Below are 12,439 nucleotides of genomic sequence, written 5' to 3' on the forward strand. Positions count from 1 at the left end.
GTATGTATATGTGGTGGTGGTGGTGGTGGTGGTGGTGGTGGTGGTGGTGGTAGCAGTAGTGGTGGTGTAGTAGTAGTGGTGGGTGGTGGTGGTGGTAGTGGTGGTGGTGGTGGTAGTGGTGGTGGTGATGGTAGTGGTGGTGTAGTGGTGTTGGTAGTAGTAGTAGTAGTAGTAGTAGTAGTAGTAGTAGTAGTAGTAGTAGTAGTAGTAGTAGTAGTAGTAGTAGTAGTAGTAGTAGTAGTAGTAGTTGGTGGTGATGATGGTGATGGTGGTGGTGATGATGGTGATCATGATGGTAATGGTGGTGGTAATTTGGTGGTAGTAGTGACACTGGTGGTGATGGTGATGGTGATGGTGGTGGTGGTGGTAATGGTAGTAGTAGTAGTGGTGGTGGTGGTAGTGGTGATAGTGGTGATAGTGGTGGTGGTAGTAGTGATGGTGATGGTGATGGTGGTGGTGGTGGTAGTAGTGATAGTGGTGATGGTGGTGGTAGTGATGGTGATGGTGATGGTTGTGGTGTAGGTAGTAGTAGTGGTAGTGATAGTGGTGGTAGTAGTGATAGTGGTGGTGGTAGTGATAGTGGTGGTGGTGGGGATGGTGGTAGTAGTGATAGTGGTGGTGGTGGTAGTAGTAGTGGTCGTGGTGGTGGTATTGGTGGGTGTAGTGATAGTGGTGGTAGTAGTAGTGGTGGTAGTAGTAGTGGTGGTGGTGGTAGTAGTGATAGTGGTGGTGGTGGTGGTGGGAGTAGTAGTGATAGTGGTGATGGTGGTGGTAGTAGTGATAGTGGTGGTGGTGGCGGTAATAGTGGTGGTGGTGGTGGTGATAGTGGTGGTGGTAGTAGTAGTAGTAGTGATGGTAGTGGTGGTGGTGGTGGTAGTAGTGATAGTGGCAGTGGTGAGGCTGGTGGTAGTGGTGGTGGTGGTGCTGGTGGTGGTGCTGGTGGTGGTGGTAGTGGTGGTGGTGGTGGTGGTGGTAATAATAATAATAATAATAATGGATTCAATTTGTACCGCGCTCTACATTCGTGAGAATCTCAGAGTGCTAACAGGAGGATAAAAACAAAAGTTAAATGAATAAAACAATTTAAAATGAATAAAAACAATTAAAAAGACTAACAACCAGTGAAATGGAAGAACCTAAGAGTAAAATAAAATAAAAATAATAGTAAAATGAATAGAAGTAAAAAAATAAAAGTAAAAGAAAATTCAGCAAAAGCCTTGTTAAAAAGAAATGTTTTTAGGCCCCTTTTAAAAACCTTGACGGATTGGTGGTGGTGGTAGTGGTAGTAGTAGTAGTAGTGGTGGTGATGGTGATGATGGTGATGGTGGTGGTGATGGTGATGGTGATGGTGGTAGTAGTGGTGGTGGTAGTGGTAGTGGTGGTGGTGGTGGTAATTGTGGTGGTGGTAGTAGTGATAGTGGTGGTGGTGGTGGTGGTGGTGGTAATGGTAGTAGTAGTAGTGGTGGTGGTGGTAGTGGTGATGGTGATGGTGATGGTGGTGGTAGTAGTGATAATGGTGATGGTGGTGGTGGTAGTGATGGTGATGGTTGTGGTTGTGGTGTAGGTAGTAGTAGTGATAGTGGTGGTAGTAGTGATAGTGGTGATAGTGGTGGTGATAGTGGTGGTGGTGGTGGTGGTGATAGTGGTGGTGGTAGTGGTGGTAGTAGTAGTGATAGTGGTGGTAGTAGTGATAGTGGTGATAGTGGTGGTGATAGTGGTGGTGGTGGTGGTGATAGTGGTGGTGGTAGTGGTGGTAGTAGTAGTGATAGTGGTGGTAGTAGTGATAGTGGTTGTGGTGGTGGTGGTAGTAGTGATAGTGGTGATAGTGGTAGTGATGGTGCTGGTGATGGTTGTGGTGGTGGTAGTAGTAGTAGTAGTAGTGATAGTGGTGGTGGTGGTAGTAGTAGTAGTGGTGGTGGTGGTGGTGGTAGTAGTGATAGTGGTGGTGGTGGTGGTGGTAGTAGTGATAGTGGCAGTGGTGAGGCCAGTGGTGGTGGTGGTGCTGGTGGTAGTGGTGGTAGTAGTGATAGTGGTGGTAGTAGTGATAGTGGTAGTGGTGGTGGTGGTAGTGATAGTGATAGTGGTGGTGGTGGTACAGTAGTAGTAGTAGTAGTAGTAGTAGTAGTAGTGGTGGTGGTGGTGGTGGTGGTGGTGGTGGTGGTAATAGTAGTAGTAGTAGTGATAGTGGTGGTGGTGGTGGTGGTAGTGGTGGTGGTAGTAGTAGTAGTGATAGTGGTGGTGGTAGTGGTGGTGGTAGTAGTAGTAGTGATAGTGGTGGTGGTGGTAGTAGTAGTTATAGTGGTAGTAGTGATAGTGGTGGTGGTGGTGGGTGGATCACTGCATCGCTGGCCTAATGAATGGCCCATTGTGCTTTCTGCCCCATATCACCATTATCACCATTGGCAGCCAAAAGGGAAGAATCTAGTTACTGCAATTGTGTGACAGGGAACATCTAAAGGAAATTGATATGGGTGAGTTGGGGGGGGGGGTGCTATGGTCTCCCAGGTGAGAGAGAGAGAGGGAAAGAGAGAGAGAGAGAGAGAGAGAGAGAGAGAGAGAGAGAGAGAGAGAGAGAGAGGTTTAATTCAAAAGTCAGTTCTGAAACGTTGTATAATAGTAAGACATTCAGGGAATGTCTGGTCACTCATTACTCTCCCGGTTTGCATACAGTTATCAAGAACATAACACGCCAGCCCCTGCGCCTGGATGTCAAAGCTATGGAGATGGTTGCGGTCAAAAGGGTATTGCGATTAATTGCGTTGATATGGAAATTGATATGGGGGGTGAGGGCTATAGTCTCCCAGGTGAGAGAGAGAGTGGAAAGAGAGGGAAAGAGAGAGAGGGAGAGTTTAGTTACCGGATTTGCGTTGGCATTCTAGAATCATCCATTTACTTGTTTATGAGAACCTGGTTCATACACTGAAGCACTTATTTCCCATTTTCTGTCTCAGAAGACCACCAGTCTTTCTGTCTTATTGAATAATTAAATAATACATTCAGGCATGTCTGGTCAGTCATTAGTCTCGCGGTTTGCATGTCAGAATCATCAGGGCCATAAACACACCAGCGAAGCTATGGGAGACGGTTGGCGTAAAAAAGGGTACTGCGGTTAATTGCGTTGATATGGAAAATGATATGGGGGGGGTTATGGTCTCTCAGGTGAGAGAGAGAGAGAGAGAGAGAGAGAGAGAGAGAGAGAGAGAGAGAGAGAGAGAGAGAGAGAGAGAGAGAGAGAGAGAGAGAGAGAGAGAGAGAATGAAATACTCATTACTCTCCATATCAGAGTTATCAGACAGGAACATAAACATAAACATACCAGCCACTGCGACTGGATGTCGAAGCTATGGGAAGCAGTTGGGGTCAAAAAGAGTACTGTGCAACTTACATGCAACTTACGTAATAAGTACAATACATTTTTACATGTTAAGTCTTTCAAATGAATCAAATATATATATATATGGTTATGGTTATGTGTGCCTTAGCATGGAGAGACACCACGACACCCAGGTCCAATTATGTTCACAATGGACAATTGTCCAAAAACAAATTCAAAGCCTTAATAGCCATGGCTATTTATTGTAGCAATTCATCACGATAATAAATCTATCATGGTGATAAAGGCTCCACAGGGACAATGGCCATTGTTGTCTGCCCCAGCCTGACTCTGGATTCTATCAGTTCAGTTATGGGTACTTGACCGTTGACTTATGAGGGCGATCATTCAGTTTTACATTCATGATTTATTTTCCAGGGACAGATACAGACATTAAGAACAAGCTATTAGTCCAGTATGTCACATGTATACACAGTTGGTTCATTATACATACATATCACTTAATGTCATGACTAGTGTGCAATTCAGCGTTTTCTCTCTGTGATGTTTGATAATATATGTTAATAATATAGATAGATGAAAAACTGATTGATTGATCCAATAAAGAGCCTAAACTTATTCAAACGTCAAGTCTTTATTGGATCAATTATGTTATCTGTCTAGAGACTCTGTTACTGACACGTCAAACAAGGGCAGATTACATTGACAACTAAAATGCATGTAGAGATGGAGAGCATACTCTATAATGTAGAATGTAGAGAGTAGAATGTGACTAAAGTAGTACAATTTGACTTAAATCTGACTTAAGTAGGAGCTAGCTAGATATCCTTAAAATTTTGAAAAGGAGCCTAAACAGTCAAATAAATGTTTGGAACTCTGGAGGCTGCTGGACCCTCAGACCGTGGTTACCCCTCATCCTCATCAGCCGATCCCCCAGCTCCATCATCAGCCCACCCCTCATCCTCATCAGCTGATCCCCCAGCTCCATCATCAGCCCACCCCTCATCCTCATCAGCCGATCCCCCAGCTCCATCATCAGCCCACCCCTCATCCTCATCAGCCGATCCTCCAGCTCCATCATCAGCCCACCCCTCATCCTCATCAGCCGATCCCCCAGCTCCATCATCAGCCCACCCCTCATCCTCATCAGCCGATCCCCCAGCTCCATCATCAGCCCACCCCTCATCCTCATCAGCCGATCCCCCAGCTCCATCATCAGCCCACCCCTCATCCTCATCAGCCGATCCCCCAGCTCCATCATCAGCCCACCCCTCATCCTCATCAGCCGATCCCCCAGCTCCATCATCAGCCCACCCCTCATCTTCATCAGCTGATCCTCCAGCTCCATCATCAGTTATGCAAAAAGCAGTTACAGCAAAAAGACAAAGCTCATGGTTGTGGCCCCCAAGGCACTGCTCGGGAAGGTTGGAGATCTCCTCCTCCACGTTGACGGCTGTTCCATCTCCCCGTCTCTCGAAGTCCGTAACCTGGGCGTCACCCTTGACTCCACACTTTCATTTCACTCCCACATCAAATCCGTCACCAAGTCTGCCTTCTACCACCTCAAAAACATCTCCCGTCTCCGACCCTCACTCTCAGACTCTGTGGCTGAGACCCTGATCCACTCATTCATCACCTCCCGGTTGGACTACTGTAATGGAGTCCTGTTCGGGGTACCCAGCAAAGCCCTTGACAGGCTCCAGTATGTTCAGAACTCAGCTGCCAGGGTTCTCACTCACACCAAGCCCTGGCAGCACATCACCCCCACCCTCATCAACCTCCACTGGCTTCCAGTCAAGTTCCGCATCACTTTCAAGCTCCTGCTCCTCACCTACAAATCCCTCCATGCCCTCGCCCCCGATACCTGTCTGATCTCCTCCACCAGTACACTCCATCCCGGAACCTACGATCCTCTGATCTAGGTCTCCTCTCCATCCCTCGTACCAGGTTACGGACTTTTGGGGACAGAGCCTTCAGCGTGGCGTCCCCTACCCTCTGGAACTCTCTCCCCCACGAAATCCAATCCTGGACACCTTCAAATCCGCTCTAAAAACACACCTCTTCACCAAGGCTTTTCCCCATCAGTTAGTTTAGATTAGATTAGGTCCATTATCCCTTACCTTCCCTCATCCCCCCTTTCCCCCCCCCCCCTATTTTCCTTGCCCTATTTTTTGTCCTGATTGTGAAGCGACCTTGGGTTCTATGAAAGGCGCTATATAAATTTGATCTATTATTATTATTATTATTATTATTATTATTATTATTATTATTATTATTATTATTATTATTATTATTATTATTATTATTATTATTATTATTATTATTATTATTATTATTATTATTATTATTATTATTATTATTATCAGCCCACCCCTCATCCTCATCAGCCGATCCCCCAGCTCCATCATCAGCCCACCCCTCATCCTCATCAGCCGATCCCCAGCTCCATCATCAGCCCACCCCTCATCCTCATCAGCCGATCCTCCAGCTCCATCATCAGCCCACCCCTCATCCTCATCAGCCGATCCCCCAGCTCCATCATCAGCCCACCCCTCATCCTCATCAGCCGATCCCCCAGCTCCATCATCAGCCCACCCTTTATCCACTCCCTCAGAAGGAGCTGAAGAATCATCTTCAGAAGAAGCAGTAGCTAACGTTACTGTTGTGAAGGGCCAGATTAAACCGAATATATATATTTATTTATATATATTTAATTGTATTTGTATATTCTCTAATATTCCCTGATATCCCTTGTATATTCCTTGTACAATATGCATTGAATATCCATTCTAGCCTACTGAACATCCCATAATAGTCTCCATTCTACTATTGGTCGAGACCTTGGTGCCAGGCTGCCATACCCCCCAGACCCAGTTCAAACGTACCGCTCAACATGTACGAACAAGTCCTAGTTCCGCGTAGGAATCTGGCTACCGCACCACTAACGGTACTATTTGTTCATAGTGCGTATATATACTGCGCTACTAAAGTAGGACTTCCTTTTCAGTCCAGTTTCTTACCCTCCAATAGAGTGACAGACGTAAAGCCTCCCCGCGACGCCACGTGTGGGAGTAAGGCCAAGTTCGGCCTACCATCGGTATTGAGACATCGTGTATATTAATATTTGAATAGTCATATTTGGCACTATATCGTCGAGTTGGACGTAGTCTATTAAGCTAATAATAGTCTATTCATATGTAGTGCTTCGTGCGGTGAGAATACTACCGTAGTCAGTACCCCATCGTCTCGGGCAGAGAACTGGCTGCTTATCCAGGATGGTCGACCCCATGTGAGACTGCATCCGAGGAGCCCCAGAGCCGACGAGCGAGTGGACCTGTATACCGGATTATTCTACCGACGACAGCCCGCCTTCCCAGGCACGGATTATGCTTTGTGTACAGTGATTATTCCATGGATAAAGACCCCCGACACTGCCGTGTGTTGGAACCCCCCCCCCTGGAGAGGACGCAAGGTGAGGAGACGCTCTGCAAGACGAGGTCGCTTCACGTCTCTCCCCCATGGACCGGAGAGAGCCGGCTCACAGAGAGTCCAACTGCTTTCATCTGTGGTCCAAGGATCGCTGGCGCACCGAACTGCACAACTGTGGGTTCACCCAGGATACCCTTGGCCGGACGAGGCAGCCAGACTCTACCCCCCCCCCCCCCCCCTCCTACTCCTGTTGTCTTACAAGCGACCGGATTACCCCCCTTAGTGTATCCAGTCTTATAATCATTAAAGTATCATTGCTGTTATTCCTTAACTATTCCAGGTCGTATATTTACCGCCTGCGCCACCAGAGATTGGACATTCTCTATTGATATACCAACGAATACTCTTTGCCATAAAAGTGCATACTATTTCAATTCATAAATGTAATTAAGTGATTAAGTGCTTGCTCTACACACCATTGCTGTGTAGTAATAAACGCATACTTCGACTTCGTACATTTGTGTTGGATCCGTTTCATCTACGTGAGAGTGTTTATCATAATATATTTATGCCGAGTACTGGGTGGCCGAATATTAAGTACAAAGGTAGTGGTAGTAAGTATCATATCTAGTAATACAGTCAGGGAATTGTACCCCTCAGTTACAATTGGTCCTTCGAGCCGGAGGGTAATTAGTGTAATATTAATATAGTGTTATTAATATTGAAATGGCCTATGATGAACACTCCACGAAACGATCCTCCTAACCAACGCCCGCAGCGCGAACGACGGCTCCCTCAGTACTTAGAGGCTTACGCTGTCAGTCAACAACCTAGTCTTCTACTAACAGTAAACGCGGTAAAACTAGAAAGTAAAAGTATGTCTAACCCCAACGCCCAGACTACCCCGACCATAGAGGCCCCTACGGGTTCTAATGTAACTGACCAAGTTCACGGTGGGGACCAGTGGGAACCAGACATGACTTCACACCCCGCCAGTACTGAAGAAGTAGTCCCCGATGAGTCCCGGGAGGAATACAACGCTACCGAGAGAGAACTCGGCACGGAAGAAGACGGGGAGAGCACCGTGGAGATAGAGCTCCAAGGCTCCGCAAGGAGTACCCCGAGGGAAGGCTCCCCTATACAACCGCCTTCTCCCAGCGAGGCAGAGAGGACCCTACAGCAGGCCTTCCTCATCAGCCTGAACGCCGCTGCTGAACGCGACCGACTGCAGATCCAGCAGCGGAGCGAAGAAGAGCATATACGTCTAGAAATAAGACGCATTCAGATGGAAGAGAATGTGGCCCGAGACCGAGCAGACAGCCAGCGAGCAGCTGCTGGTGCTCTACGGGACGCAGAGCGCGACAGACAGCAAGCGCAACTAATAGAACAGCTGATCAGACGGACAACACCCTCTCCCTCCGCCAGAGGCTCCAGGAACTCGTCTAGACACACCTCCAGGGCGGCATCCCCTAGCCGAGTAAACAACCCTGAACTTGACCAACAGACGAGGTCTATACCCCCCACAGACCACCTCCCCCCACCGGTCCAAGCGAGACCTAGCAACCGGGAAGGAGCAGCATATCCTGTGGAGAGGCTAAACCAGAGACTACAAGCACTGGATGACCTAACTGAAGACGAAGAGGAAGAGGAGGAGAACCACGCCCGACGACAGCACAGTACTCTACCGGACCAGGAGGTCCGGTACAGCCCAGGCTATACTCCCGCGGAGCTGCGCTACAGACCCCCGACTCTATACCCGGGTGAGCACGACGCACGACCCGCACCGAGGAACAGCACCTGGACAAGCGGGCCATGGTACACTGCCGGTACCAGCCCATACCAAGGAGCGGGAGGAGACTCGCCTAGGAGGCCTCTCCCCCAACGCTCGCCGATGTATCCACAGTCAGCGTCATACATTGACACGCCTATGGTACCCGACTTCACCCAAGAGAACCGGGCCCAGTATACAGAACTCCGCATGTGTCTGGAGACCATGTTGGTGGATGTATTGGATGAACGCCATAAATACGCCATCCTACTGAAGCACTTAAAGGTACCCCGCGCACATAATATAGCGCTCGCCTACGCGACTTCCACCACCCCATACACAGCAGCGCTGGTAGCAGTGGACCAGAGGTATGGGCGCATATGGGATTACGTGATCCAGGAGATCCGACACATCGACCGCTTACCCCCAGCAATAGACAATCGAGCACTGGACGACCTGTCCATCAGAGTGCAGTCCCTGGTAGGGATGTTGGGAGCGCAGAGAGAGAAGGGGAGGCATGAACTTTACGCCAACTCAAATGTGGAAAGGATCTTGGAGAAGCTGCCGCCCGCTCGACAGGAGCGTTTTAGGCGGCAGAGAGACCACCGAGACCCGAATGGCCCCGAACCGAACCTCCTCGATCTAGCAGACTTCCTGGCGAGAGAAGTCAGCAGCCTACGGCTAGATACATTCGGACGGAGCACCCCTGGCTCCAGAGAAGGAACCAGACGACTAAATGATGGAAGAAGATCGGTGACTGTGATGCACCAATCGGAGTCAGTACCGAGCAGCAGGAGCCACAGTACCCCCTCCAGAACGGAGAAGTGGAAGATAGTGTGCCCCTACTGTGAGAAAGAACACTGGCTAGCGCAATGTGACTCCTTCCCCAAGCTGAACGCGGAGGAAGCAAGTCAATGGATAAAGTCCAACAAGCGCTGTTTTCGCTGTGCGCGCTCACACATGGCAGCCGAATGCCGCTTAAAGAAAAGGTGCACCAAGTGCGATGGAGCCCATCTGGACATACTTCACGCCAGTAACAGACGGCGCCCTTCACCCGCACCATCCAGCAGCAAAGCGAGCGTCATGTACATCGATCCAACCAGCAGCAGTGGAGCCCGAGTACTCCTAAAAGTAGTGCGTGTGACACTAAGCTACCAGAATAAAGTCCTGGACACTTACGCCGTCCTCGATGACGGGTCAGAGAAGACCCTTCTGCTCGCCTCCGCTGCGGCCCAGCTAGGGCTGCGGGGAAGCGAAACCCAAATGACAATTCGGACAATAAGACGAGATTTGAAGACGATAAAGGGCGAGAATGTCTCATTCTCTATCGCAGCAAGCGGCCAGCCTGAGCGACGGTACCAGATTACAGACGCTTTCACCAGCCAAGAAATAGGACTGTCGCGGTACACATACCCCGTCGCCAAGCTGATGGAGAAATATGCACATCTGCGCAAGTTACCGATCCCGCTCATAGACAATGCTATGCCGACCCTGTTGATAGGCTCCGACCATGCAGACCTCATTGTCCCGATAGACCGGGTTCATACCGGACCCCGAGGCTGTCCTGCAGCAGTCGAGACCCGTTTGGGATGGACTCTCCAAGGCCCGCTCGCCAAATCTCTCAACCGAAGTACAGCCACTAGATGTCTCCACTCCCGAGTCACAGAGGGAGAAACCGCACTCCTGCAACACGTAGAGCGGCTATGGACCTTGGAACAAATGCCCTTTAAGAACGGAAAGAAAGACATTCGCTCTAAAGATGACATTTACGCCATTCACCTCCTCGAGACAGGGACCAAGAGAGTCCCGGTCAACGGCGTGTTGAGATACGCCACGCCACTCCTGCGGCGAGAAGGAATGCCTACTTTCCACGCCAAGACAGACGCCACAGAACGGTACCTGCTGAACACGGAGCGGCGCTTAGCCAAGAACCCCGCCCAAGAGAGTGTATACCGCGCTGAGATTGAGAAGCTCATCACAGCGGGACACGTCACAAAGATGGACATTAAAGAGGCTGACCAGACCACTGAATCGTGGTACGTGCCTCACCACAAGGTCCATCACAACGGTAAAGACTGCATAGTATTTAACTGCAGCTACCAGATCGGATCCCAAAATCTGAATAAAGAGTTACTGCCCGGTCCCACACTCGGCCCCTCCCTACTCGGCGTTCTACTCCGCTTCCGCCAGGAAAAGGTGGCCATCAGCGGGGACATTAAAGGAATGTTCCTGCAGGTGAGATTAGTAGAGGAGGACAAGCCCCTGTTACGGTTCCTATGGAGAGAGAAGCCAGGAGATGAGCACCCAGCCATCTACCAATGGGAAGTCCTCCCCTTCGGAACGACGTGCAGCCTTTGCTGTGCTACATTTGCACTACAGAAACATGTAGCAGAGGACCCAGCAGCGGACGAAGAGGTCCGACACAGCGTAAAGAACAGCTTCTACGTAGACAACTGTCTACAAAGCCTTTCAACCCAGGAAGAAGCCGAGGCTCTCCTGATTAAACTCCGCGCCTCATTGATCAAAGGCGGCTTTGATCTCAGGCAGTGGGCCAGCAGCGATCCGCAAGTACTGCGCAGCCTCTCCTCCGAGGACAAGGCAGCCAGCAGCGAGACCTGGATGGCTACAATCCCGGGAGAAGCCCAGGAGATGACCCTGGGATTGGTGTGGCGATTCAAAACAGATTCGCTTCACTACAGACACAAGCCCCTGACTACGGAGCAGGGAAGGCCGGCGGCGGCGCCGACCACCAGACGGAGTGTGTACACAACACTCGCCCGACAATATGACCCGCTAGGATGTATTCTACCGTACACCACCAGGGCAAAAATGATTGTACGAGCATTGTGGGACAAGGACCAGGGCTGGGACGACCCCATTCCCGCACACCTTGCATCCACCTGGAGAGAGTGGGAGATGGAGCTCCACTCACTCCCAGGCGTTAATATGCGCCGAAGCTACTTCCCACCCACGGTGAGGCCAGAGACATGTAAAATGGACTTACACGTCTCCAGTGACGCCTCAGAGGTCGCATACGGATCAGTAGCCTACTTGCAACAATCTATCCCACGTCTAGAGCTCTGCGCAGCCCTAGCCGGAGCGCACCTAGCCACGCTCATCCAACGTGAGCTCACCATACCGGTGTCTAGAACAATCCTGTGGTCAGATTCCACGACAGTACTCGCCTGGATCAAATCGGACTCATGCAAGTACAAAGTCTTCGTGGGAGTCAGAGTCACCGAGATTCAAGACTTAACCGAAGAGTTAACCGGAGAAACAGAGTGGCGCTACGTTGATACAAAACAGAACCCAGCTGACGTCATCACCCGGGGAATGCCCCTAGATGACCTCACCCGTCGCAATGTCTACAGTGACGGCCCAGCATTCCTAAAGCTCCCGGAAGGAGAGTGGCCCACGCCTATCCCGAGGGAAGCCAGTCAGGAGGAGGCTGAGAATAAGAAGCCTGTGTTCTGTGGATTGAGCACTGTTATCTCCGCAGACCCCAGCCTAGATGATTGCACTACCATAGAGAGTGCACAACAAAGGACATTCCTGCGGCACCACCCGGAGTGTAAGTCCCCCGCTGAAATGTCAGCAGCTAACTACGAGGAAGCAGAATTGCTTCTACAGCAGCGAGCCCAGAGAGACTCGTTCCCCGATGAATTGGCCTGTCTACAGGGAGGAAAGCCCGTCCCATCCGACAGCAGATTAATTCATCTGGCCCCCGAGAGCGACGCTCATACCCTCATCAGAGTGGGTGGTTGCCTACGCAGAGCCCCCAATCTACCGGATGACATTAAATACCCGATAGTATTGAACTCTAAGCCCCTCGGCTACGTCTCCAGCGATGTGGCGGATATCGACCCAGTTACCCCCAACACACTCCTGATGGGGCGGCTAGATCCCGC

This window comes from Notolepis coatsorum (genome assembly GCF_963971535.1).
Source record: "Notolepis coatsorum genome assembly, chromosome: 14".
Taxonomy (NCBI): Eukaryota; Metazoa; Chordata; class Actinopteri; order Aulopiformes; family Paralepididae; genus Notolepis; species Notolepis coatsorum.